The following is a 12894-nucleotide window of genomic DNA, read 5'->3' as shown; positions in this document are numbered from 1 at the left end:
CTAATTGATCTTTTCACCTGATGCCTTATTCACATTTTCTTACTATCATACAACTATGATCTTGATGAACAGCTTGTCTCTTGTTTTCTCAATCAGGTCTTTGTTGTCACAGACTTTTTTAACTTACTCCAGCACCTGGGACTTATTCATACCTTATGTATGCAGTGGGACCCTTGGTGGGCCTGTCATATCTAAAATAGAAGCTCTGGTAATCCAAAAATTGGTTCCCAGTATATGTCAGGCCAGGAAAGATGTCACCCATCATTAATGAAAAAGCAAGGGAAAAAATTACATAGGAAAAATATGTTCCTTAATCAAAAGAAAAGACCCTCAACTTCCAAGGACTCCACAATCTCCACCCCTCTGTTTTTAGCTTTGCATAGTGATGTTGTACAAATGGAGATGGTAGTAAAAGGCATTGCTCTTCCCACAAAAGTCATACATGAGCTTCACTCTGACATTAGTGAGGTTAGGTGGCATTATAGCACACATTCAGGTGGCATTACAACACCTAGGATAAGAACACAGAATCCATATATGACAATGCCAAATGGACTCCCTCCTGAACTTATGGACCCATTAAAATTGAGGTTTAACCTGACCTTAGGCCTTTCCAGTCCGTGCCCATCCTCCTGATTTTTATGTGTGATATGAGTAAAAGATCACAGTGCAGCCCACAATATCCTTATGATAGGACTTGGAAATTCAGGAAGAATGGTATTGGAGAAGTGATGGCTATGTCATTACAATGTAGTAACACAAGGTCCAGGTTGACGTTTGCTCACTGATGTCCAATTTAATTGTCTTGTTGTGTTTCAAAAAGTGAGGTTGTTCAACTTAGTATATAAAAGGCACAGAAATTTATAATTTTATATATGCCCTGTAGTTGGTCCCTATATTCCCAAGAAAAGGGAGTTTTATTAAAAAAAAATAGGTAATTATAGACCATTGATTTTGTGGAATACATGGATGTGTAAATGAAACAATGTCAAGGTGTGAAGGACTGCACAGTAAGCAAATATTTCCAGGTTTTACACAATCAAAGTATAGAAGAAAGATATTGGCCTCCAGAAAAAGGGAAAACCTTGGGAATAGAAATGTATATCACATCCATTGTCTAAGGTGGTAGATTTATTTTTAAGAAAAATCTCCCTCATCCATGGTCCCTAGAGATTTGGGTGCTAAGAAAAATCTCTTATCCAATTCAGGGATGTAAGCCATTCTTCCCAGCAAAAGCATTGATGACTTCTAGTGAAGCAGAGAGAAATATCTAGCTTTGGAATAGAGGTTGCCAAACGGTATTTCCGGTGACACATTAGAGACTGCAGGAAAGGGCCCCCACAGAAATTGATCAATTTGGGGAGAGCTAGTTAGCAGGTAGGCCATAGAACTTCCCAGTGACATCATCAGTAAGCCCTTCATTGGACAATCTATTGTATCTAAGAGATCCCTTGAATCTTCTGTGATTGTGTTGTGGTGACACCAACTGCCTTTGGGAAATTCCTTCAGTTCCCTTTGGGCTCACAAACAGGCATGTTTTGCCAGCTGCTCAGGCTATTTGGAGGGAGAGTGGAGATCAAGAAGAGACCACACCAAGGCAGAAGGAAGCTGACCTCCTGTCTAGTAAAACAGGAAGGATGAAATCATTCTGGGGAAGGCTTGGTGAGTCCTGGGCAGAGTTGGGGAACTTCCTTGAGGAGGTAGGTTTGAGATGTGCCTTCTAAGACTAGGCCTTACAAGCATGAGCCTTAGGATTTCTCAAAGGCAAACCAAGAATCAGGAGTTCCTGATCATTAATTTGAGAGAAAGTCAGAAATTGGTAAGCCTTCAGTTTCTTTTCTAGAAGCTTTTTAATTGTTTGTGTCAATGAATGGCAGAGGAAGGCACTGTGAGATTAACAATGTGACCATCCATGGTTGGGAGTTGAAGCACTTCATCCTCTAGATTACTGTAGGTTACATAAGTCTCTGATGACAAGAACAAGGAAAGATGCACCCCTAGTCATGAGTTTAGGTCTTAGACACTTTGGGCTGGAACACATATGATTAGAGCTTGATGGTGCTAAACATTATGAACTCCAGGATTTATCTGCACCACATCTGATATGACATAACAATGTCCCACATGTTTATGTCTGAGTCAGGTTATACGTTTCAGGGTGAGGGGTTTTATAATAGTGAGCTTGGCACATGTATGGCATTAGAGGTTGGAAAGAGGGTCATAGCTTAAGAATCCAGCTCGAGGGCTGGAGAGATGGCTCAGTGGTTAAGAGCACCAACTGCTCTTCCAGAGGTCCTGAATTCAAATCCCAGCAACCACATAGTGGCTCACAACCATCTGTAAAGGGATCCGATGCCTTCTTCTGGTGTGTCTGAAGACAGCAACAGTGTACTCATATACAAAATAAATAAATAAATCTTAAAAAAAAAGAATCCAGCTCGAAGAAAGCTTTTCTGCTGTTTCAGGCATTCACCCAGTCTCTACCATTTCCTCTTCCTCAACCTCCTTTTGGGACTCAGAACGCTCTTTTCCTCCCATGGGCCATCAAATATGCAAATTCACTTGGGTTTATCTATCTACAGGTTTTGGTAGGAGGGCATCATCCCCAAATGTCATCAGTAAGCAAGAGAAGCGTCTAAAGGAACTGGAGGAACTCAAATTTGAAATCCAGAAGTGTAAATTCGAGAGGCATGAACTTTATCAAATCCTGGACCTTTATATCTATGATGATTGGGACTACAGGTAGTCATTATGCCCAGTAACCTGTCCACTGTATTGTGCTCTCTCTCTGCTAACCCAAGATTTCCTCATATCACGAGAGAGTTTCACCTCTCATCCTGGATTTTGAGGAGCCTTGGCAGGCATTGGCTTGTGAGATAAGCTAGGTGCTGTGTGTTTAGGGTCAACCTCCTTTTTACTTGACCCTAAGCTCCTTGGATAAGCATAAGTTCTGTCAATAGCTGGAAGGACCTGGTTAGACTTGATGCATCTAAGTGAGGGAATGAAATTCCTGCATGCCATCACTCATTTACTCTGATTTTGTTCACTATACACTGATTCTATGGCATCTCCATGGAAGTAGTTGGCATTCTAATTGTGTTTGTATATGGGTTGGTATGTATTTATATGAACGTATTTCTGGGTGTTTTGCTCAGGACCTGGAGACTGGGACCTTTGATGGGATCTGAGGATCTGTCTGATGGACAGTTTGCAGGTCATGATAGCGTGGAAGCCCACATGGACCAACAGAACTCTTTGCACCTTCTATTTACTTTGGTGGTAGATAGGACTCTCCTGAGGGAAGGAGGGGTTACAAATCCTCTTCCCTGTCTAAGTAGTTATGCCCTCTGGGAATTCATGTAACAATAGGAAGCAAGGTTTGAGAATCCCTGCTTTCAAAACAAAACAAATGTCATCATAACTATCTGTTGGACCCAAGGCTGTGGCTCAGACAGGATGAAACTTATTACAGAATTAGTCAATGCCTTCATGCTTACCTGGCCAACTCTTGACAGTCAGCTCCTTGGACCTGGTAACCTGGCTCTGTTGTCCTGTGCTCAGGATAATAAGTTTAATCAGCACAAATAGGACACAGTTCAAAGGAGCAAGTATGTGACATAAATTGGTTTTAAGTAATCAAGTCAATAGTCTGATTTCAGGTAATCTTTTTTTGCCTGATTTGAACTTCATTTATTTTTTGAGTTTACTTTTTTTTTTAGCTATCAGGGACCGTTTATTGTGACCTAGAAATGGTGATTGTGGTAATAAATTCTGGACATTTGTTATTCCTAAACAGGCATTTCACAGGCTCCACCCACTCTACTACAGAGGGGTCTTTGCAGAACCATATCTCCACAGCCTTTTAAAGAGTCCTAATTTCAAAATAAACGTTTGCTGATTTGGATAGAAATATTTCCTTGAAAGAATTGTTGTTGTTGTCTCACTGTTGTGGTTTTGCTCTGGTCTTTGTGTTTGCCACATTCTTCCCTCCCCACTCTTAAATTTGAATTTTTTAATGGGTATTTCTTATTTACATTTCACCTAATTCTGAAATCATGAATTCAGACAGTTATTTGTTCCTTGGGCCATGCCCTAAGACAGGCCGGATCTCGAATTGCTAATACTTCAATCAGAACATGAGATGAAAATGATGGCTATGCAAATGGTGACCAACTCAATAAGTTATGCCATGGAGAGGTACAAGGAGCTCATACAAGTGAATAGTTCTTACCGGTGAGTCACTGACAGAGATGAGAACCCAGAACTAGGCATGGAATGCTTCTGTCCTGTATGACTTTGAACAAAATCAGGGCTCTGGCTCTATAGTGTCTGACTCTTAACAGGAAAGTCTGCCTCCTGGCACAGGGTCTTGGATTTGTAACTTTAGGACTCAGTGGTCCTACATGTGAAGAGTTTAGAAGACCCTCCAATTGTTATTTTCCCCATTAACGATCGCTCCTCTACATAGAAAAGATTTGCACCATGATGGGAATATCAATCAACTCTGAACTTCTAGGACACTGACAGGTTCTCTGTGATCCATGAGATACACATGCAAAGATTGTATAGCTATTGGGTCTTCTATCATCCCTCAGAGGGTATTTGCCCTCTACTTGCAGATGGTTTTAGCATACTATGGACATATGAGCACCCATATGGTCCAATTCTTCTACCTTGATGTATATAAAACATCTTAGTGTCAGGATTTTCAGAGGTACTTTGATTCACAGGGAATGTGGCCTCTGGATTTGGCCTCCTCTAATTGGTGCTAACTTGTATACTGTGGCTCTAGCCTGTTGATGTCTGGAGATGAGGGCCCTTGAAAGGATGATTGAACTTGCAGGAGTGACAGGCAAATAGAAGCTTCCTGGGATTTCATATTTATTGTTTGTGGTTCAGCAACACGCACTTCTAGCTCCTGCGTGAATGGATTCAATTGAAGAACAATGTAAGGATTTTGCTGAATGAGAACAGACAACTGCTGGTGGAGCAGACTAAACTGCCAGCATCCTATGAGAAAGCAAAGAGGTTCTGTGAGGAGGCCAGCAATTACATCTGTGTCCTTAGAGCCAAGCAACAGCAGGTAGGGTTAGGCCTCAGGGACAGGTTGTCCTCATGTCTTATCATAAACATAGACAAACCAATGTAACTGTCCATTACTGTTACATGTACTGACCTATGTCCCATCCAAGTGTTCATTTATGTGATCATTTACAAGGCTTTCTGTGGAGATAGCCCTTTTTCAAGAAACTGCATGTTTGGAAAGCAAATGGTCCTGCTCTTTGAGAATCTGCAGTTTATTAAGGGAGATATGTTGATCACACATCACAGCACTACATGCCATTATGTGTGGAGGGTGCTATGTGGGAGCCCCTCTTTAGACTTGCACAGGGCTTTGAGGGATGAAGCAAAAGCCTGGAGCTAATTTTCTTTACACGGATCCTGTGAGATTCCAGGAAGGTAGTAGTTTGCGGGGAGGAGAGCCTGGTGGAAATGCTAAAGAAATGGTTCTCATTGTCCTCTTTTGGTGGATTTGTTCTTTCTCTCCCTTTTTCCCTGTATATCAAGGCCATGTCTTCATGCTTCCTAAATCTTGGGTACCAGACAGAGCCTGAGGAGCAGCATGTCAGTCCTGTTTTGTTTGAGTGTTTCTTGAGAGTTCATATCTTGTCCTTATACTCTGAAGCTGGTTGGAAGAGCAGGGATGTGGAAAGCGGTTCTCAAACGCAGAGAATTGGCATGAGAGATTTGAGACTTCAAGAACAAAGTTATCCATATATACCCCCATTCTCATCAAGAAGAGTGCTATCTAGGCCCTTTTATTCCTCTAGGGAAAAAGAGCTGAGTAAAAATTCTTAAAATATCTGCTTTGAATAGTCTATATTATGTTGTTCCTCCAGCATGATGGAAACTTCATTGTTTTATGTTGTTCCTCCAGCATGATGGAAACTTCATTGTTTTCTGCCGACGTCTGATTTTTCGTGAGTGTGTGTGTGTGTGTGTGTGTGTGTGTGTGTGTGTGTTTGTGTGTGTGTACATTGCTGTGGTGACCTATAATTTGTGGGTATTTGGGGACGCCAGATAATGACATCTGATTTTGTCCAGTCATTCTCTAACTTAGACCTTTTAGCCTAGGTCTCTCAGCAAACCTTCAGCTTCCTGTTTTGTGCTGGCCAGCAGTCTTTGCATCACTTGTCCAGTTCCAGGTAGAGCCCCCTCTCTTATTTGTCTCAACACATTCTTTAGCCATTCAACTATTTTAAAAATAAGGCTTAGATTTCTTCACTTTACCTGAGTAGAGGTATCCCCCTTGAAGATCCTGGTTTGTCTTATTGGCTTCACCATGATCTTACATGGAATCTTATAGTGCATCCCTCTGCTGACATTGTTTTCCTGACTATATCGTTGGCCTGGCATTCTTTCAGGCTAGATTCCCCCTCAGTCTTGTACAGAAAGGTGTAGTTCAGAAAAGTCACTGTCGTTTATTTCATTATTCTCCTTCTGACTGATATTGAGGTTGTTTTAATATCATGTGAACTATAATGTTATGAAAAGTTCCTGAAAACTGACCATGAGTCACTGTCTTCCTCTGATGCTTCCAAGGTCTTCTATGAAGGAAGCAGGGTAGTTTTAGTGAGGGGCCTATGATGAGTCAACATGAAGCTTACTGAAGGCTTTTCTTCAAATCCTCTCTCTGGGGAATTTGGTGTTGTGTTGTTTAGGTTATCTGTGCAAAGTTTGTAACTCAAGTAGGACCAGCAAGTATCTGCATAGAAAGATTTTCTGAAGTGGAAATAAGTACAGGCCAGGACAGCACAGCCTGCTGGAGTCTAAGAGACTTGTACACATCATAGCTACCACTAATTCCTCACTGAACAGGAAACCTGCTGGATAAAAACTTAGTTTTCCTTTGGGTGTGTGTGGGTGTGAGTGTGTGTGGGTGTGTGTGTGTATTTGTGTGCGTGTGTGTCAGTATATTTGTGTGTGGATCTATTTGTGTAAGGGTACATGTGTTTTTGGGTGTGTGAGAGTGTGTGTGTATGTGTGTGAGTATGTGTGTGTGTTTATATGTGTATATGTATGTGTGTATGTGTGTGTGTTTATGTGTGTGTATGTGTGCATGTTCGTTTGTTTGTGTGTCTATGTGTGTGTGTGAGTGAGTGTGTGAGTTTGTGTGTGTGTGTTTTTCTGTGGATGTATGTGAGTGTGTGTTTGTGTGTCTATGTCTGTGTGTGTGAGTATGTGTGAGTGTGTGTGTTTGTATGTGTGAGAGTGTCTGTGCATGTGTATGTGTGTGTGTATCTGTGTGTGAATAAGTGTATGAGTGTGTGAGTGAGTGTTTGTGTATGTGTGTGTATTTGTGTGTGTGTGTCAGTGTATATGTGTGTCTCTGTGTGAGGGTGCATGTGTGTTTGTGTCGGTGCTGAGAGTGTGTGTGGGTATGTGTGTGAATATGTGTGTGTGTTTATGTGTATATATATATGTGTGTGTTTATGTGTTTGTATGAGTGTGTGTTCGTTTGTGTATGTTTTTATGTGAGTGTGTGAGTTTGTGTGTGTGTGTGTGTGTATGTGTGTCTAGCATTCACCTCATATGTGCCTCCCAGTAGATCGCTATAGCAGGCTCCTGTCTTCATGCACTCCTTAGCTTCATCAATCTTATCTACTTTTGGTTGCAATATATATGTGTATATATGTATATGTGTATACACACACACACACACACACACACACACACACACACACACACACACACACACACATATATATATATATATATATATATATATATATATATCTCCATCCTATATACCCATGTGGGGCAGTCTCTGAATGATCATTTGTTCAGTGTCTGTTCCAACCTTTTGCTTCCATATCCCCACCTATGAATATATTTGTTCTCCCTTTTAACAAGGAATGAAGCAACCGCATTTCGGTGGTCCTGTCTCTTGAGAGGTGAATGCTAGCAGGAAACATTGAACTGAGACTGGCCTTCCCATTGGAGGAAATAGTGAAAGTATTGGAAGAGCTGAAGGGGTTTGCAACCCCATAAGAATAACAATGCCAACCAACTGGAGCTCCCAGGGACTAAACCATTACCCAAGGACTATACATGGACTGATCCATGGCTCCAGCTGCATATGTACCAAAGGATGGCCTTGTTGGGCACCAATGGAAGGAGAGGCCCTTGGTCCTGCAAAGGCTGGATCCCCCTGTGTAGGTGTATATGGGGGACAAATTAGATGGAGAACACCATTATAGAAGAAGGGGATCTTTTACTTGCTTGGTTAAAGTCACACCTAGGTACTTTATATTATTTGGGTCTATTATGAAGGTTGTCATTTCCCTAATTTCTTTCTCAGTTTGTTTCTCTTTTGTGTAGAGGAAGGCTACTGATTTACTTGAGTTAATTTTATACCCAGCCACTTTGCTGAAGTTGTTTATCAGCTTTAGTAGTTCTCTGGTGGAACTTTTGGGATCACTTAAATATAATATCATATCATCTGCAAATAGTGATATTTTGACTTCTTCTTTTCCGATCTGTATCCCTTTGACCTCCTCTTGTTGTCTGATTGCTCTGGCTAGAACTTCAAGTACTATATTGAATAAGTAGGGAGAGAGTGGGCAGCCTTGTCTAGTCCCTGATTTTAGTGGGATTGCTTCAAGTTTCTCTCCATTTAGTTTAATGTTAGCAACTGGTGTGCTGTATATGGCATTTACTATGTTTAGGTATGGGCCTTGAATTCCTATTCTTTCCAGGACTTTTATCATGAAGGGGTGTTGAATTTTGTCCAATGCTTTCTCAGCACCTAATGAAATGATCATGTGGTTTTGTTCTTTCAGTTTGTTTATATAATGGATAACAGTATTACAGAGCAATAGTGATAAAAACTGCATGGTATTGGTACAGACACAGACAGATAGACCAATGGAACAGAATTGAAGACCCAGAAATGAACCCACACACCTATGGGCACTTGATTTTTGACAAAGGAGCCAAAACCATCAAATGGAAAAAGATAGCATTTCCAGCAAATGGTGCTGGTTCAAGTGGAGGTCAACATGTAGAAGAATGCAGATCGATCCATGCTTATCACCCTGTACAAAGGTTAAGTCCAAGTGGATCAAGGACCTCCACATCAAACCAGATACACTCAAACTAATAGAAGAAAAACTAGGGTAGCATCTGGAACACATGGGCACTGGAAAAAATTTCCTGAACAAAACACCAATGGCTTATGCTCTAAGATCAAGAATCGACAAATGGGATCTCATAAAACTGCAAAGCTTCTGTTAGGCAAAGGACACTGTGGTTAGGACAAAACGGGAACCAACAGATTGGGAAAAGATCTTTACCAATCCTACAAGAGATAGAGGCCTTATATCCAAAATATACAAAGAACTCAAGAAGTTAGACCGCAGGGAGACAAATAACCGTATTAAAAAATGGGGATCAGAGCTAAACAAAGAATTCACAGCTGAGGAATGCCGAATGGCTGAGAAACACCTAAAGAATTGTTCAACATCTTTAGTCATAAGGGAAATGCAAATCAAAACAACCCTGAGATTTCACCTCACACAATTGAGAATGGCTAAGATCAGAAACTCAGGTGACAGCAGATGCTGGAGAGGATGCGGAGAAAGAGGAACACTCCTCCATTGTTGGTGGGATTGCAGACTGGTACAACCATTCTGGAAATCAGTCTGGAGGTTCCTCAGAAAATTGGACATTGAACTGCCTGAGGATCCAGCTATACCTCTCTTGGGCATATACCCAAAAGATGCCCCAACATATAAAAAAGACACATGCTCCACTATGTTCATAGCAGCCTTATTTAGAATAGCCAGAAGCTCGAAAGAATGCCCGTCAACAGAGGAATGGATACAGAAAATGTGGTACATCTATACAATGGAATATTAGTCAGCTATCAAAAACAATGACGTTATGAAATTTGTAGGTAAATGGTTGGAACTGGAAAATATCATCGTGAGTGAGGTAACCCAATCACAGAAAAACATACATGGTATGCACTCATTGATAAGTGGCTATTAACCCAAATGCTTGAATTACCCTAGATGCCTAGAACAAATGAAACTCAAGACAGATGATCAAAATGTGAATGCTTCACTCCTTCTTTAAAAGGGGAACAAGAATACCCTTGGCAGGGAATAGAGAGGCAAAGATTGAAACAGACATAGAAGGAACACCCATTCAGAGCCTGCCCCACATGTGGCCCATACATATACAGCCACCCATTCAGACAAGATGGATGAAGCAAAGAAGTGCAGGCCGACAGGAGCCGGATGTAGATCACTCCTGCGAGACACAGCCAGAATACAGCAAACACAGAGGCGAATGCCAGCAGCAAACCACTGAAGTGAGAATAGGACCCCCGTTGAAGAAGTCAGAGAAAGAACTGGAAGAGCTTGAAGGGGCTTAAGACTCCATATGTACAACAATGCCAAGCAACCAGAGCTTCCAGGGACTAAGCCACTACCTAAAGACTATACATGGTCTGAACCTGGACTCTGACCTCATAGGTAGCAATGAATATCCTAGTAAGAGCACCAGTGGAAGGGGAAGCCCTGGGTCCTGCTAAGACTGAACCCCCACTTAACGAGATTGTTGGGGGGAGGGCGGCAATGGGGGGAGGATCGGGAGGGGAACACCCGTAAAGAAGGGGAGGGGGAGGTATTAGGGGGATGTTTGCCCGGAAACAGGGAAAGGGAATAACACTCTAAATGTATATAAGAAATACTCAAGTTAATTAAAAAAAAAAAAAAAGAAGAAGGGGAGGGGGATGGGATAGAGGGCTTATGTCCAGGAACCAGGACAGGAAATAACACTTGAAATGTAAGTAAAAATATTCAATAAATGAAAAAATACGGAAAAAATGAATTTGTGACCAATGGTGCTGGGTTAATTCCTCACATGTTGATCCGATCTTGAAGAAGCTCAGATTGATAGATTTCTAGGGTAGGAGCGCCCAATATTCCCTGCTTCAATAAAAATAGGGCTATGTATTCAGGTCCTTCTCAGCTTAAGAGATACAGGCTGTCCCTTCACAGATCATGGGAGACAGAACAAAACAAAACAAAACAAAACAAAACAAAACAAAACAACCAAAAGTTCAGAGCCTATAGACTGGAAAAAGATAGCTGGGTGTGGTCGTTGTTTGGCCTTGTCTACCTGGATGGTTAATCACAAGAGTTCCACTTTTCTGTATTTGAAATATGGAAATGAGCTGGAGAAATGAATCAGCAGTTAAGCACAGTGGCTGCTCTTTCAGAGGACCTGGGTTGGATCCCTAGTACCCACATGGCTGCTCTCAACACTCCATAACTCTAGTCCCAGGGATCTCATGCCCTCTTCTGATCTTTCTACACACCAGGCACACACACTAGTGCACAGATATACATGCAAGCAAAACACCTGTGGACATAAAAACAAAGAAACAAACAAATGCAAGCAAATAAATAAATCTATGGAAACCATTATATCTCAACAGGACATAGGTTTGCTACAAACAATAAGTGAACTTTTTTTGTCGTCTACTTGAATTTATTTTTACATTCTTAAATAAAAGATGAAAAGGAGGAGGAGGAGAAAGAAGAGGAGGAGGAGGAGGAGTTGGTGGAGGTGGTGGTGGTGGTCTTGGTGGCCACAGAAGTTATTCATAAACACTGAACAGGAACTAAGACTCCAAATCTTGGGTACTCCTTGTATCCTCAGCCTCAGATCCCTAACAGACTCCCACCCTCTCGGGGTTCCTTTTCAACAAGACACCCAGATCAGCAGCAGAGGTACCTGGGGTCCTCACTCAGATTGTGAAGAATGGAATAGAAGGGAAAAGTTCAAAAATGGGAGCTGAGAAGGAGAAGGGATGAAGAAGAGAGATCCTAGGCTCTAGAGGACAGAGTCGGGCCACAGGAGGGGAAAGTGAGCCAGTATGGGAGTGCCCCTCCTGACTGTTGTAGCCCATGCTCCCTGGACCCCAGAGCACCCCATGGTTTGTTTTTCAGTCCACTCCCCTATTCCTGAAGCCTCACAGGCCCAACTCCAAGTCCTCCAGCTCCTCCTCCAGAACCCTGTGCCATGTCAGCTTCTCCAGCTGTTCTCTGCTGAACTTCCCGGCCTGGAAGTGCTACTGCAGCTCCTCCACCTATCAGATTCTTCCTTAGGTGCTTGATCTTCTTGGCTTTCTCTGTGGTAGCAGCAGAATCGGGTGCATGGAAGGCAGCTAGAGATGTGGCTTGGGGGCCATGGTGAGCACTGGGTGTCTGGGCTGAGTGTCCCACAGACACCTTATCAAGGGTCCTGCTCAAGGCCTCTGCATCTTTCTCCTGTGGCTGGCTCCTCTTTTTCCACTTCAGGTTGCATTTGTCTGTCTTGGAGAGGCCTGCTTCACCACTGTCAGGTCTGGATGGGGTGACCTGTGTGGTGGCGTCAGGGCACTGCCCTGGGGGAAGTTCTGGTTTATTCTTGAAAAACTTCACATACTTGTTTTAAAAGGCTGGGATTCTTGGAGCACGTATCCTTCTTTGACCCTCAGCTGCTTGTGCCTTGTCCGATCGGGTCTCTGTGTTCAGGCAGTGTAGTTACCGCTGGTCTTGTCAGTTACATAGAGAGTCGCCATCAAACCCAAAAAATGAATTTCTAGGGGTAATAAGTGGAATTGTCCTGCTTTTAAGCTCTTGATAAATGGCAGCATTCATTCCTTTTTAAAATTGCTTTTTAGGTGACCTGGGTTGGATCTGGAATTGTGTTGGCTTGTTTTGAGTTTGGTTTGCTCTGAGTTAACTTCTAATCCATGAATACTTCAAGAGGAATACAAGGTTTGATGGCCTTTGCGTATTCAAACCCAGTTGCAGAAATACCAAGGAGGGAGAGTTA

At 42.2% G+C, this 12894-nt stretch overlaps 2 long non-coding RNA genes and 2 pseudogenes across 3 annotated transcripts in view; 2 read left to right on the top strand and 2 right to left on the bottom strand.

Moving 5' to 3' along the window:
* LOC148001994 (uncharacterized) overlaps positions 1 to 12894 on the bottom strand; it is a 741081-nt pseudogene that overhangs the window by 272904 nt on the left and 455283 nt on the right. The window lies entirely within an intron of this gene.
* LOC120099624 (uncharacterized) overlaps positions 1 to 12894 on the top strand; it is a 67546-nt gene that overhangs the window by 9242 nt on the left and 45410 nt on the right. The window lies entirely within an intron of this gene.
* Positions 965 to 4008, top strand: LOC148001998 (uncharacterized). The gene is made up of 3 exons (XR_015634495.1): positions 965 to 1662; positions 2583 to 2742; positions 3797 to 4008. It is a non-coding gene; the product is annotated as an uncharacterized LOC148001998 (long non-coding RNA).
* Positions 12047 to 12637, bottom strand: Pym1-ps5 (PYM homolog 1, exon junction complex associated factor, pseudogene 5; annotated as a pseudogene).

The sequence above is a fragment of the Rattus norvegicus genome, chromosome 12 (assembly GCF_021556685.1).
Source record: "Rattus norvegicus strain SHRSP/BbbUtx chromosome 12, alternate assembly SHRSP_T2T, whole genome shotgun sequence".
Taxonomy (NCBI): Eukaryota; Metazoa; Chordata; class Mammalia; order Rodentia; family Muridae; genus Rattus; species Rattus norvegicus.
This window is presented reverse-complemented; position numbering and strand designations above follow the sequence as displayed.